This window comes from Dryobates pubescens, chromosome 11 (assembly GCF_014839835.1).
Source record: "Dryobates pubescens isolate bDryPub1 chromosome 11, bDryPub1.pri, whole genome shotgun sequence".
NCBI lineage: Eukaryota > Metazoa > Chordata > Aves > Piciformes > Picidae > Dryobates > Dryobates pubescens.
Window position 1 is genome coordinate 5,676,118 of NC_071622.1, and position 16,248 is coordinate 5,692,365.

The following is a 16,248-nucleotide window of genomic DNA, read 5'->3' on the forward strand; positions in this document are numbered from 1 at the left end:
CAGACAACCAGCACCAGAACAAGAGGACACAGTCTCAAGCTGTGTCAAGGGAGGTCTAGGCTTGAGGTGAGGAGAAAGTTCTTCACAGAGTGATTTGGCATTGAAATGTGCTGCCCAGGGAGGTGGTGGAGTCACCATCCCTGGAGGTGTTCAAGGGAGGATTGGATGTGGCACTTGCAGCCATGGTTTAGTCAGTCATGAGGTGTTGGGTGATAGGTTGGACTTGGTCATCTCTGAGGTCTTTTCCATCTGTAATTTCATCTTGTTCTTCTGTGGAGCCTAATAATGTGTGTTTAACTCTGAACTTTAAACCATGGTAACACAGGTAGCAATCTGGGGGTTTGGGTCGGTGCTTTTGTTGTTTTTTTGAAACTCCTTCATTATTGTGTGTGGACATGGGAAATGAACTACTAGAACCTAAAATATTAAGAAGTCAAACAATGATAGAGCAGTTCTTATTAGTGTATATTGAGGTTTACTGAAGGTTGAAGATGGCTGAAGCAATCCACTTTTTCTCCTTCTGGAAAAGCCCACAGTTTTCTCTTGATCTTTTTTTCTTAAAGCTTAGTTTCTAGGTTGGTCTTAATAAATTATGTGAGGAAAAAAAATGTGCTGTTATACTGCCCATCAAAACTCAGAACTCCCCTAGTTCAGACAGCGTTACACAGGGTTGTGATCATGACACACATCACCTGGAGAGTTCCCAAGAGAGGCTCGCAGGTTGCACTGGGTGCAGTAGATGCCCAGGGTGGTTGAGATCTCAGGCTGGCATAATTAAACTACCTAAACTAAAAGTATGTCCACGTGGAGCCATTTGGACTTTTAAGCTCTGATCCTCAAACACTTCCACTTCCCATGAGCAGTGATACTAATGGAACTTGGTTTCCTGTGGTTTTAGGTCATTTGCTGGGATTCCCAGCAGTCTAATAAGGTTTGAACTGTAGCTGAGGCATTTCTAATAATTAGGGCATTCATATTATCTTTATAGGTCTCTGATGTCTCTAATAAGGCTCACCCTGCAACTTCTCTCTTTGCAGGGGTGATCAGTGAGTCTCTCTCCAGTCATCTGTTTTCATAAAGTATGTAAGAAGGGACTGTCTTGGAGACAGCTACTCTTCTGTCTAATAGATTTGAAATTTGCCCATGGGTTCAGAGTGTTTCAGGGGAGATCATAAAACTGAAGCATATCCTGCAAGCATTGTGTTCTTTGGAGACAGGGTTAAAATGAAACTGCCATATTTATGCAGCATAAATTTTTCACAACTTGACATCAAATACTTTTGACCACTTTTTTTTTTTTTCAGCCATTGCTTTTTGTAGACTATTTAGTTAAACAAACCTTGCTTTCTCAAATGGTCTGTAAGACCATTTCTTTAGAAGCTAGGGGTGGAAATACGTGTTGAAGTACTGCTTTTGTGTGAGAGAGAACTGAAAAAGAAACCTTTTTCTGGCTTATGTCAATTCAGAGCAAAGAGTTGTTCTTTAATATCAGTGTTCTAATGAATGAAAATATGTCAGCTTGGGGATGTGCTTTTATTGCTCATTAGTTCTGCCCTATTTTGGGGTTTAGTTTTAATCTTAGTCATTGTATCAGCACTGGTTAGGCCACACCTCGAGTCCTGTGTCCAGTTCTGGGCCCCTCAGTTTAGGAAGGATGTTGAGTTGCTGGAACATGTCCAGAGAAGGGCAACAAAGCTGGGGAGAGGTCTCAAACACAAGCCCTGTGAGGAGAGGCTGAGGGAGCTGGGGTTGCTTAGCCTGGAGAAGAGGAGGCTCAGGGGAGACCTTGCTGTCTACAACCTACCTGAAGGGAGGTTGTATCCAGGTGGTGGCTGGTCTCTTCTCCCAGGCAACTAGCATCAGAACAAGAGGACACAGTCTCAAGCTGCCCCAGGGGTGGTTTAGGCTGGATGTTAGGAAGAAATTCTTCACAGAAAGAGAGATTGGCCATTGGAATGTGCTGCCCAGGGAGGTGGTGGAGTCACCATCCCTGGAGGTGTTTAGGAAGAGACTGGATGAGGCACTTGGTGCCATGGTTTAGTTGATTAGATGGTGTTGGGTGATAGGTTGGACTTGATGATCTCAAAGGTCTCTTCCAAACTGGTTTATTCTATTCTATCAAGAAGATAAGTGATGCTGCTAATTGAATCTTAAGAATGACAAATAGCCCAAAGCTGACAGCTTGCAAATAAGTCAAAGAAGTCAAACTGAAATATCTTTGCATAAACTTGTTTTTTTAAAATGCTTGTGAGCAGGACTAGTTTGAGTTTCCCATTACTGCTTTGCACCTCCAGTACCATCAGCCTTGTCTCAGAGATGTGTGGCACAGCGCCTCACATGGCCCTGATTCATTTCTGTTCTCCTTTTTGGATCTGACAAAAAACATCTCAGTTGAACAGGTCAGGTTTGAGTTTTTACTGAAGACTTTGGCAGTGTTAAGCAAGGCCCCAACAGGCTCTGTTACCCTGGACAAAGACTATTGCCTTAGACTGGCTTTTTCTTTTTCTTCAAAGAATCATTAAGAGTCTGCTTGCTGATATTCAGAGCTTTCTTGTTCAGATCTGGGTACCAAAGTGCTCTAGCTGTCTTCTCAAGAGGCCAGTGATGACAAGTTGAGAAGTGTCATGCTAGGGAGGTGCAAAGAGAAGTTTGGTGGCAGGCTATAGTAAGGGAGAAAACCAGTTGCAGTATCCCATCAAATGGACTACCCTAACTCTACGCATCTCTGCTAGCAACATTTGAACTCATAGGCAAATGTCCCTTGAATGTGATGGAAGGTGGAAGTTCATGTGGTTATGTTCCTATTTGGAAAGAGGTTGCTTTGGCAGGAGGAGGAAGTTTCTGTCAATGTTCCCATTCAGGAAAATTCTGTGATGTAAACTCAGACTCAGTCCTTACTAGGTATTGGAAAAGGAGCTCATTCTTCAAGCTCTGTAGGAAAATACGCTTTGCTGGTTCCACTGATCAGGAAAAAATCCTCTGTTTTAATGCTGTTTTCTCCTAAATGTGAGTGTCCAGGATTCTACAGGCTCTCAGCTCTCCATCTGTTTCCACTGGACCCAAGTAATGAAATAAGGAAACTTTGCTGAAATTGGGCTGAAACAAGGGAGAATCTTGATTGAGTCTCACCAAGAGGCCAGCAGAGAGGCTGTTGGGTACCAGTCCAGTATGGCACAGGCACCAGTCGAGTGTTAATAAAATACAAACACAATTGTGTTGAAGACTTCTTCCTGCTGGGTGAGAAAAGGAAATGAACACAGGAAAATAAAACTTGAGTCTTACAAGGGAAATGGCTTTGTTGAGTGCAGTCTAGTTACAGCCTTGGATCACAGTAACTGTGGGAAAATGTGTTGAGACAGTGTACCCAAGTACATTGGCTTCTTCTGGGTTTTTGGTTAGTTCTGCACTGTTGTACATAAGCAAACAATGATGAATTGTCCCAGAGTTCTGTGCATAGCATTGAAGGGAGCTGGATTTAATTGTCCTGCATTTATTGTACAAAAGGAATGAATTATGAGCCACTTTACAGCATCTCCAGTGAAAGTGATTATCAGTGCTGCTCCTCGCCAGAGATATAACTCTGTCAAGCAGACTCCCTCCTCTCTTGGGTTCCTCAGAAAAAGCTAGTGAATTTGCTGTGTCCTGCCAGGGTGAAACACAAAACCAAAAGCTGCCAATAGCTATATATTCAGTTCAGATGGTGCAGGAATTTCTTTTGCCTTCCCACCCCCCCCTTCTCTGAGTGGGAGATCAGTCAGGAGTTTTGGAACACACAGCTGAAATAGTGCAGCAGAATGTGTTCCCAGTTGATTGTTCTTCTGATTTTGTAGGTTAGCCATGTGGTTGAGAGGACTTGGCTGTTGGCTTTAATTAGCTCTGACCAGGGCTCAAGCACACTTACAATACAATTGGCTGTGGTGCCATGAAGAGGCATCCTTCACCCCATGCACCCAACTGCAACTCATAGCTGTTTTCCCACTGTGCCTCTGTGCCATGTGCACAGGTTTAAGCTGAGGTGGGTGTATAAAATTAACTCTGCCTTCAAGACATGGTACAACAACTCACCTGCAGCAGAGCAGGGAGTTTTGCTCTTTACATTTTCTGTTTGACTGCTGCAATGTTATAATGAATGGCAGTGACCATAACATTGCCTGCCAGAAAGATATTTTGGAGGGGTTGCTCCTCAACGTGGCAGAACAACAGCTGCAAGAGGAGATTTTTCTTATGGTTTATTCAGATCTGCAGAACTATTTTCAGGACCTTCAAGAGAGCTGGCTTGTGCTGTGTTCTTTGGGGAGCTATGGGTCCTGTTCCTCCTGTTAGCAGGTTTTTGTTCTGCCTTACAAACAAACATGAGATTCCTCTGTGCTCACATATTTCTGTGCCTGGGAGAGCTCAGATAAACAAGTGAATCAGCACACAAGATAACTTTGTGTGCAACTCTGGAACCTCTTGTAACAGGGTGCCTTTCTGCACCCCTCCACGTGAATGGATTTATCAACAGGTCTACAACTGCCAGGAAGTCTGCGCTCAAAAAGGAGGAGGAAAAGGAAAAAGAAAAAGCTGTAAAAAGCCTTGGACTCTAATGGCACTACCAGGTAGCATGTGCAATTCATTAAACTGAGTTTACAAATGTGTTAGCTCATAGCTGTGGTAACACTCATGGCAGCAGTCCCCAGGCTGAAAACTGTCCTGCTAATTAATACCAGCTAAGAGCAGAGGTTATGTGGAGTGTCATAGCGACAGGTCGTGAATTAGGAGAGGAGCGTTTGTGGTCACATCTTCTGTATGCCGAGAAGTATTTGTGAAGCAATTCCCTGCTCATGCCTTTTGGACACATCAGCTCTTTGATGCCCAAGCTAGTGATGAGTCTTTCGTTTCTTCCACTCTGTCACTCCCTTGATTAATTTGCGGTCAGTCAGCGGAGCATCAGCTGCAAAAGAAGCTTTAGGGAAAAGGCCTTGGAAATTTGCCTTATGTTCTGTGGGCTGAAAAGGTTGTCTGGCCTTTGGACAGAGCTGCTGGGGAGAGTTGTGGGTTTAAATGGCTACATGAGCTTCTCCCAGGCAGCCAGCACCAGAACAAGAGGACACAGTCTCAGGCTGCACCAGGGGAGATTTAGGCTGGAGGTTAGGAAGAAATTCTACACAGAGAGAGTGATTGCCCATTGGGATGTGCTGCCCTGGGAGGTGGTGGAGTCACCATCATTGGAGGTGTTCAGGAGGAGACTTGATGGGGTGCTTGGTGCCATGGGTTTAGTTGATTAGGTGGGTTGGATTAGTTGATAGGTTGGACACGATGATCTCGAAGGTCTCTTCCAACCTGGTCTGGTCTATTCTAATCTTTCCGTGGGATGGGAAGGCATGAGTGGACACTAGTCCATGGGCCAGAGTTTCCTGGCAAGAGTTGGATGACAACCCTGTTCCTTCACTCCAGAATGTCAGTTCATGGTGGTTTGTAGGAATGTATGGAACAGGTTCTCCAGGGGGTAGGAAAATGCCATATAGCATGATAGGATCAGTGTTTTAGGCCATGAGACTTTTCACTTTTTCCTTTGCAAATAGTAGTTTGCCTGATGCTTGCTAGACTCATTTGGAATGTGGGAAAAAGAAGGTCATGTCCAGTCCTGATTCCTGAGGAATCGATTTGCTTTTGGAGTAATTACTGCAGGAGGAGAGGGAGGAGATCAATGGATGGAACACCTCCAAGAAGAGCTATTTTGGAAGTGTTACTGCAGAGCAGCTTATTGTGTGTGGTACCTGTCATGGACAATGTAATTGGAGGGCATTGCTTTTCCTCAGGTACAGTACATGCAGATACAAGGGCTGGGTTTCCAGGTACTCAAAATGTTAAGACAATCTGGCTCTTCACTCAAATAGAAGTGAAGTGCTCTGTCACCAGAGCCTCTGCTGAGGACTGGGTTTTCAAAAGGCCTGGGCAGTTTCGAAAACCTGGCTGAATTCCAGAGTGAGCCTGGCTTTAGATCTTTTATGTCTTCATTGAGCACAAAGGGACAGACTGTCTTGTAAGTTCATGCCTTCATTAGGAGGCACTGAATCCTATTGATTCCAGCATGCATTATGGCTGGATCAGACATCTTCAGAGTGTGGCCCGTTAGCACCGTACTTAAAAGCACTGCCATGGCAACAAGGGCAGCAACCTCAACGGAAGGGGAATGGGAAATGGTGTGAGGTGAAGAAGGGACATCCTCTTCTCATTGACAGAGATTTCCCTATAATTGAAAAGAGAGGGGGTGGTGGGGGGAGGGAAGCTTGATAAGTCAAGTGGCTTGATTGGTAAGTGAACTTACTCTAAAGTAAACACAATGCTGTATGTGTCTCATTTGCCAGTGAGATCATCTGTTTCTTTGTTAGTGAAGAAAATGTGTTTCCCTTCCCAGTCCAGGGCCACTCGGGCAATTTACATGAACAAATAAAGATGAGCTTTAGCAGCACTAAATAAATAAAATACAGCTCTAAGTGGCCACCAAAGAACAGAGCTGCTCGAATGGAATAGTACTGGGACATGAGCCAGGTGGCTGCTGTTTGCCATGCCTGCTTGCAATTCCCCATCCAAGCGCTGCACAGATGCTTCTTGCTGAGGTCAGAGTCATGGCTGTAGCAAAATATATACTGGGAGATAAACAAGCTATGCTACAGATGAACAGCAGGGCAGAGAACATAAAGTAAATCTCTGCCTTGCCTTTGAAGAAAGCAGTTGGGCTCTTGCCAGGGCAGTGCAGAATAGGCTGAATAAGGACAATGAATATTCAGCTCTTGGTAAAAGCAGTGGACATCTTGTTTCTGATGTCCTTTACCAGCTGAATCCTATAGTTGTTCAAATGTATTAAATAGAGTCATTCCTGATTTGAGATTAGGATCTAGACACCCTTTATTTCAGTGCTTCTAGCCATGGAGCAGGAGTATTAACATATCTCACATAAGGGGAAAAACCAAGAAAACACCATTGAGAGCTATGCATCATGGTTTAGTAGTCATGAGGTCTTGGGTGACAGGTTGGACTTGATGATCTTTGAGGTATTTTCCAACCTTACTGATTCTGTGATCATCCTGGATTCAGCTAAAATGTAAAGGCTCTAAGTGCTGTTGGTTCATTGCTCCTTCTTCCTTGCATTGAGAGCTGATGTCAGTCATTATCAGCTGGCTAGGACTTTTTTTCCTTCCAACTCAAGACTGCACATAGAATCATAGAATTGTTAGGGTTGGAAGGGACCTCAAGGATCATCTAGTTCCACCCCTGCTTCCATGGGCAGGGACACCTCACACTAGATCAGGTTGCTCACAGCCACATCCAGCCTGGCTTTACAAACCTCTAGGGATGAGGCTTCCACCACCTCCCTGGGCAACCTGTTCCAGTGTCTCACCACCCTCATGGGGAAGAACTTCTTCCTAACATCCAATCTGAATCTACTAATTTTTGTTTTTCTTCTGTTCTCCCTAGTCCTATCACTACCTGACACCCTAAAAAGTCCCTCCCCAGCTTTCTTGTAGGCCTGCTTCAGATACTGGAAGGCCACAATTAGGTCTCCTCAGAACCTTCTTTTCTCCAGACTGAATAGCCCCAACTCCCTCAGTCTCCATAGCAGAGGGGCTCCAGCCCTCTGCTCATCCTCATGGCCCTTCTCTGGACACATTCCAGCACCTCCAGATCCTTCCTGTAATAGAGGCTCTAGAACTGGACACAGTACTCCAGGTGGGGTCTCACCAGAGTAGAGTAGAGGGGCAGAATCAGCTCCCTCGACCTGCTGGCTCTGCTCTTGCTGCAGCCCAGGATGTGATTGGCTCTTTTCTTCAGGGCTGCTCTCAAGCCAGTCCCTGCCCAGCCTATATTGGTGCTTGGGATTGCCCTGACCCAGATGAAGGACTCTGCACTTGGTCTTGTTGAACCTCATAAGGTGGTTGTGGGCTCACCTCTCCTCCAACCTGTTAAGGTCCCTCTGGATGGCATGCCTTCCCTCCAGCATGTCTGCTGCACCACACAGCTTGGAGTCGTCAGCAAACTCGCTGAGGGTGCGCTCAGTGTGGCACTGTGACATCCCAGGGCTCTCTGGTCCACTGCAGTTTTGGGAGTGAGACTGGTGCACTTGAATAAATCTCAGCCTTATGTAAAACTGTTACCAATCAAAATGCCTCATACCATTAGTGAATGGATCATTCCCATGATCTGCTCGTGTAGTTTCCCTGTGTAATTCCAAGGACTAGGTCTGAGATGGAGTCACATCCAGGGCATTAGTCTGAGCAAGCAGACACATGTCCCTTTGTTCAGTAGTCATGACTTTTGTTCATAGGTATGTGTAAGCTCCACCTTTAATGTGGGAGGCCTGAGAGTATGGAATGGCTCTTGAGCTGATGGCTTGACTATGGCTTCTGAACAAGTCCTTATTTCCACTGAGTGGGAAGATGACTCACTTTCCTGTGACCAAGTAGCTGAGCTAACACAGAAATGGCTCTCTGGTCTGCTCTGGAATGAATGCTGTAGCACTTTACACATTTCAGCTAGAGAAGCACAGGGGATGTAGAGTTTAGTTATCTGTTCAGCATATGTGAGTGGTAGAAACTCTTCAGTGGTGGATTGTTCCTCCTCCTCTGTCCACTGCAAGTGAGACATTGTCTCCTGCTCCTGTCAGGATATCAAGTCCACTACTGAGCCAAGTGTTTCCACAGAGGATTGATTTCAAATTGGGTAGTTACCTAAAATGCAAGCAGAAATGGGCACCTCCAAAATTCCTTGCACCCATCTTAGTACACTTTTAAGATGCCAAGACTGAATTTCTCTGTTTGCATTTCACTGCTTCTGTTGACAAAAGAGGAAGCCAATATGTCTCTCTTTAAATATCTAATGATTAGATGGCTAGTGCTGGGTGGGATTAGTCTCTCCAAGAACACTCTCTGAGTTTCTTCTGTACTCATAGTTGTCCCTGACTTCCCAGTCTGAAAGTCAGTGTGTGCAATCCAAACTTTGATCAAGGGCAATTAGCCAAATGCCAAATTCTTCTGTCAGTGTCGCAGCTGCAGTATTACTGAAACTGTCTCACAACTTCTTATGATGTATTCATGCCATGATGGAACTGCCATGCAGGCAAGCTGTGCTGGGCCTTCCTTTAGTTCCTTCATGTGCTTATTTATTTGCTTAAGATTCAGGAGGAAATCTGGTTTGACAGCCCTATCAAACCTCTATTGAGTTATATACAGAATGTTTAAGTAAATAATTTTAGATCCCATCACTCTCCTTCCTTTCCTTTCTTGCCTTCTCCACCCCTGCCTCTTTCATGCCTCCACAACCCCTAAAAAGGTGAATTTAAAATACAAATAACATCTGGAGCTTATCATAGAATCACCAAGGTTGGAAGAGACCTCAAAGATCATCAAGTCCAACCTGTCACCACAGACCTCATGACTGAACCATGGCACCAAGTGCCACATCCAATCCCCTCTCGAACACCTCTAGGGACGGTGACTCTACCACCTTCCTGGGCAGCCCATTCCAATGGCTAACAACTCTCTCTGTGAAGAACTTTCTCCTCACCTCCAGCCTAAATTTCCCCTGGCACAGCTTGAGACTGTGTCCTCTTGTGCTGGTTGCCTGGGAGAAGAGACCAACTCCCTCCTGGCTACAACCACCCTTCAGGTAGTTTTAGACAGCAATAAGGTCTCCCCTGAGCCTCCTCTTCTCCAGGCTAAACAACCCCAGCTCCCTCAGCCTCTCCTCACAGGGCTGTGCTCAAGGCTTCTCCCCAGCCTCATTGCCCTTCTCTGGATATGTTCAAGTGTCTCAATGTCCTTCTTAAACTGAGGGGCCCAGAACTGGCCACAGGACTCAAGGTGTGGCCTAACCAGTGCTGAGTACAGGGGCAGAGTGACCTCCTGCTGGCCACACTATTCTTGATGCAGGCCAGGATGCCATTGGCCTTCTTGGCCACCTGGGCACACTGCTGTGTAGCATATGACTGTATACAGTAAGCTGGAATAAACCTGAGCTGCACCAAAGTGCTTATTGCTAAGTACTATTAAACCAACAAAATCTTTCAAGAGTTAAGTTACTATAACATAAAATTAACTCCTGTGGAAGCTGTGGGATGTAACCTGTGTGCAGAGAGGATGTTTGGTGAGAATGGTGATGGGAAAGTCCATGTGATGCTAGAAAGGCCAGTGCTTTTTTGGATTTCCTATCTGCTATCCTCAAGCATTGCCACAAATGTGTATTTGATAGACCTCGTCTGTAGCTCAGCAGATGGGATGTAGTTGTTCAGTGCTGTCATTAGATGTATTGTATTAGCTCATTATTTTAAACATTAAGTCATGGTAGCTGACTCTAGGTACTTGAGTGAGGTACTCATATTAGTTATTCAGACATTCTAGGATTTGTCATGTACACCTTAAGAGTAGGAAGCAAACCTCTCCAGAGAGCTGCAGCTCTCTTAAGACCCCAGTCTCACTCGAAGCATCTGTCTCTTTTCATTGACTGTAATGGAGCCTAAGTGCAGTGCTGTGGTTAAATACCTAAAGTTAGGCAAAATCTGAGCTGGGAATTGCTGCATCCCAAGGATCTTATGAGGGGAACAAACCAGAGTAATTCTTCCTGGTTGACAGTCAAGAGACCAAACTAATATGCCCAAAGCAGAACAGAAAGTCTGTTACAGATTTAGGAACTGTTCACGGCTGTTCTGAAGTCCAGTTATGGCCTTCACTGTTTGCATGCCCTTGCCACTGACACAGCTGATGTCTTGCACCCCTCCAAACATAATATCTATTTATAAGAGATTGTTAACACATTTGTGTGTATATATAGGAAAATGATGGTGAGGTGCACCTGCATTTCCTGGTGCTGTGGTTACCAGGTGTTACTGAAATGTACAGTTTCTCACAAAAAGGCTGTTAGGTCCAAGCTGGCTTTGGCTGATGTTGGACTGGAAATAAGTCTGCTGAGAATTACTAAATCCAAAGGCATCACCTGGCTCAGGAAGTCCCTGAGCTGCAAATGGCTGGAGGCTGAGAGGGTATCAGGGGAAAGGATCCCTACGGAGCTCTCCTGGCGCTTGCACTCCTCACTAGATACTGTGTTGGCCATTGGCAGTGTTGTGCTAATAACTTATCTGGACCTTTTCATAGACACATAGAATCAACAAGGTTGGAAAAGACCTCAAAGATCATCAAGTCCAACCTGTCACCCAAGACCTCATGACTAAACCATGGCAACAAGTGCCACATCCAATCTCCTCTTGAACACCTCCAATGATGGTAACTCCACCACCTCCCTGGACAGCACATTCCAATGGCTAACAACTCTCTGTGAAGAACTTTCTCCTCACCTTGAGCCTAAACTTCCCCTGGTGCAGCTTGAGACTTAATGTGTTGTGCTGGTTGCCTGGGAGAAGAGACCAACTCCCTCCTGGCTACAACCTCCCTCAGGTAGTTTTATACAGCAATGAGGTCTCCCCTGAGCCTCCTCTTCTCCAGGCTAAACAACCCCAGCTCCCTCAGCCTCTCCTCACAGGGCTGTGCTCAAGGCCTCTCCCCAGCCTCATTGCCCTTTTCTGGATATGTTCAAGTGTCTCAATGTCCTTCTTAAACTGAGGGGCCCAGAACTGGACACGGTACTCAAGGTGTGGCCTAACCAGTGCAGAGTACAGGGGCACAATGACCTCCCTGCTCCTGCTGGCCACACTATTCCTAATGCGTTTGCACTCCTCACTAGATACTGTGTTGGCCATTGGCAGTGTTGTGTTAATAAGTTATTTGGACCTTTTCATAGAATCAACAAGGTTGGAAAAGACCTCAAAGGTCATCAAGTCCAACCTGTGCTCCAGTAAATTTGCTCTTAGGTTCTGGTAAAAAGTATTTATTGTCTGGTGGGCTCAGCCTAGCCTGATTGACCCTTCCCACGTCCCAAAAATCAGCTACAAGTTGACAACACAACTTAGTCTCCAGCAGGAGCAAGAAGAGCTGGGTGGGCTCTTGCAGTGTATCCAGGAGCACGAAGCATGAGTCCAAACTTTTGTTCAACTTCTCAACGATTGCAGCGCCACAAATGCTCCAGCATCCAACATCAATCATCTTGTGGGATGTTGTGATGCTGCTGAATGCAGAAGAATAAGACTATTTTTAGCTTAAACAGTGAACAGACTCCAACAAATCATATGGAGAGGCATGGTTCTGATTACAGATCTGCAGTTTTTGCCATGACAAAATCCAGAGCTGCATCAGGTGATCTTGTTAACGCAGTATTTGTGCACTGGGGTAATAGATGCAGCTGTGGCTAAAAAGTTTCTTTTAAAAAAGAAAAAATCAGCAGTTCTATTTCACTAGCAATTATTCATTTATAAACTGTAGCAAAGGAGTAGCTAGAATCAGAGGCAAAACCTGCTAAGGTCAGGGAAGGACTATAAAATGCAAACTACGTTCTGCTCCCAGGACAGCTGTCCTTTCTCCTTTGCTGATTCTCTTCAACACCTGCTGCACTACAGGCATATGCTTACCTTCAGCTTGACTTCATTTTGACATAAACATCACTTAAGCTTTAACATGTGCTCACAGGCTTTGCTGGGTAAAGATGGCCTTAAGTGTGTGCCTACAACTTTCCTTAAACTGCCCTTCTAAAAACATTAAGAGTGGTGAGAGTGAACTTCTGCTATCAGATTTGCTGACATTGGTTTTATAAGGAGCTGAGGTGCTGGATGTGTAGAGACTCTTCTCAGCCTGGTCACCCTGGTGGGTATTTCATGTTTATGATATGCATTTTTGCCAGGGACTAGGTTCTTAGCCAGTACATGTATAGTTGGCTATAATGGGCACCTTGGTGTGAGCTGAGCCAGCGTTTGCTCCATGTCACAGTGCTTTGGGAATGTTCACAGGGTTCACTGCAATAATGGGTAATGGGACTTCTTACAGCATGGGTTTCTAATTTAGTTTGTTCTGGTTCCCTTTGGCTTCAGCCAGCTGTTTCTGCAACTTAGGCTGGATGTTAGGAAGAAGTTCTTCATAGAAAGAGTGATTGCCCACTGGAATGTTCAGCAAGAGACTTGATGGGGGTGCTTGGTGCCATGGTTTAGTTGATTAGATGGTGTTGGGTGATAGGTTGGACTCGATCTCAAAGGTCTCTTCCAACCTGGTCTGGTCAGGTCTATTCTATTTGTATCTGAGATAACTAAGAAGAGGGTGAGCCCTAAGGTACTTGAAGTTTGGGAACCATGGGCAAAACACATGAAAAAACCACACTCATTACTTCCCTCACCTGTCCAGTCCTCAGGAGGTATAAGGATTTACAAGGAGCTCTCCCAAGAACAGACATCCTGGGTTTTTTATGGGGCTGAGTTCAGCAGTTTGTAAGATCAAACAGGAAGCAGTAAGTCCTGAATTTGTTTCAGATACTAAATTTAAAGTCTGATGGGTAACTTGGGAGGATTATTTTTTTTTCCAGCTGAAGCTGTTTGGGTTTGGGGTTTTTTTTTTTGTTGTGGTGGTGGTGTTTTGTTTGTTTTCAAACTGAAAAGACGACCTGGTGCATAAAATTGCAGGTGATAAGTTGGTTTGTTTTGGTGGTTTTGGTTTTTTCCCCTCAGAAAATGTCATTTGCTTAAAACATTAAAATTCTTCACAGGTTTAATCTGGCAAAAATTGTATGTTGTGATGGCAGTTCAGTTGGAGGCTTTGCATTCCTTTGCTGAGGATACCAAAATGAGCAGTTCTAGTTTGTAACCATAGAAGAAACTTTCTTCTTGCACTTCAAATTACAGCATCACATAGGAAAAAAAGAAGTAAAAGATTCCCAATTACACCCCAAAAGCTGGTTTTGTCCTTTTGGGCCTGTGAGATGCCTTTGGTATCTACACATCAGTCTGGTTTCTTGGCTCTTAATCATCAGTCACATGGCATTGTTTAGTCAGCTGCTCCCTCCTGTGATACATCCAAGATAAGCTCATGCCTTGGAGAGGCAAAATTGCACAAATCCTCACCACCTTTGAAATGTAACTTATTCCTCCAGGCTGGGCCTCTCTTGGGTCCACTGGACAATGTCCTTGGAGTAATGGAATGAAGCTGGAGGTGGGGAGATTCAGACTGGATGTGAGGGAGAAGTTCTTCACCGTGAGAGTGGTGAAGCCCTGGAATGGGTTGTCCAGGGAGGTGGTTGAGGCCCCATCCCTGGAGGTGTTTAAGACCAGGCTGGATGAGGCTCCTGATCTAGTGTGGGGTGTCCCTGCCCATGGCAGGGGGGTTGGAACCAGATGATCCTTGTGGTCCCTTCCAACCCTGAGTGATACTATGATTCACCTAAGGAGTTTTCCCAATAAATGTAGCTACTGCACTATTTGTCTAGATCACACTTGAAAAGGCACTTTTCTGCCTCTCTTTCCCTTTGAAGGATTCATCCATGTCCTAATTGTATGAGCTCTACTAGGATGATCTGTGACTTTAGCTTTGCTTTCTTTAGCTCAGCTAATCCTAAATTTGGACCTGCACACCTGAGCACCCTGAAGCTAGGAGAAGCTTGAAACAGAGATCTACAGCCAGCTCCTATTTTCATAGGTGGTCCTTAGAACTATAAAATCATTTAGGCTATAAAAGAACTTTAGGATCAAACCCAACCATTAATTCTTGAGGGATGCAATGAAAAATCACTCAATGAGACTGTTATTTTTGCAACTTAATTGTACAAGGTCCCCTTGCCCTGTAGGAAGGGAAATGTCTGAAACTGAGGCCCAGGTGTGAGTCTGGGGCCATTTGCAGAGAGACCTTTATATACAGGTCATGTGGCTGGTGTCATTGCTGATACATTTTCAAGCCTGTGACTTCCAATTCAGTAAATGTGTTCAGCCTCCAATTGCTGTGGTCACTTTCACCTCTGCTCCCCTTGTTGATGGCCTGGAGAGATGCACCAGCAGCATTTAAAACCCCTTTGGGATGAAGCCTGGTAGCTCTGCATCCCACAGCCTCTGAACTCTGGAGCACAAGCCCCTTCCACATGAGCTCAAGGTAATGGTGGACCTCCAAAGGTGGCCTGCCCAGCCTCAAAGAGGCCAATGGTGAGACTTTGAGTGAAAGGAGATGGATGCAACTGCATGGACCAACAGGAAAGTGGCCTGGTAGAAATAAGGGCTCTATGGGGTTGTGATGTTTCATTCAGCATGCATTGGCCCTGTGACAGCAGGCAGTGGCATGGTGCCAAGAGGATACAGAACAGGACCCAATGGCTTGTATCTGTTGAGACTGAATACGAGAATCCACAGTGGAGCCAACCTCTCTGCCTTCCCATTTCTTCTTCCAAAAAAAAAGGCTAATGTAAATAAATTGTCTGTTCACATGTGTTTTGGCATCTGAATGGAAACACTTGTCTCCATGCCCCAGCCCAGCCCTGCTCCTTCCCTCCCTCGGCGCTTTTGCTAAATGAGCCTTTCTTGCTCAGCCTCAGCTCAACCCAGAGTTATTCCATTGGTATTTCCCTCTTGGGCTGATAAGGAGCCAAAGGAGGGGGTTATAAAGCTGGTGACATTTACCAGCCCTAATAATGTCCGAGAGCAAAAAGGTCTGCAAGCCCTGGTTTGTGCAGTAGATAAACATGGGGCAGGGACCCAAGGGCTGCTTGAAAATGGTGTGTCAGGCTCTATAGGTACCACTCCACTTGTCCTGGTCTCTGTAAGAACTCAGACTTGCTAAAAACTCCTCCCTTGGTGCTAGCTAAAGTATAGAAATACTTCCACAGAGTTCCAGGTAGCAGCAGTCTTGCATGGAAACTCATGATTTGGCTGTGCCTTCACATTATCAACAGTAAGTCACTGAAAGGGGAAATAACATGTATTTAATAATAGAATTTCATTAAATGGTAATACAAATAGGTTATTGTAGGGGGGGAAAAAATACTCATACAAATTCATTCTGACCGGGTCGCTCTAACTTCAGGTTGTTTTGCACGGACAAGCAGCAGAGAGGTCGTAGGTCACATGTTGCAAAATGCTGCAGATGCTTCCAGTTGGAGGAAAATAAATATTCAGGCAATTACAATGCCCCTTGTTAAAGAAGGTGGCAACATATTGTCATCGTCCTCACCAAGTGCATTTCCTGTGCTGGGGGATAATCAGCCACCAAGGCACCCTTAATCTTGCTGGATTATTTGTGGCTGCACCTGCCTGAACTTTCTGTCTCCTGATTAACATTTGATTAAATCCACTTTTTAAATGCCAGCACGCCTGCAGCACTGGGGAGCACTTGCAGAGAGTGTTTGGCTCTCCATCCT

The 16,248-nt window shown here is 45.1% G+C and overlaps 1 protein-coding gene across 1 annotated transcript in view; it reads left to right on the forward strand.

Moving 5' to 3' along the window:
- The window catches only part of TRABD2B (TraB domain containing 2B), a 329,959-nt gene that overhangs the window by 210,340 nt on the left and 103,371 nt on the right, over positions 1-16,248 (forward strand). The window lies entirely within an intron of this gene.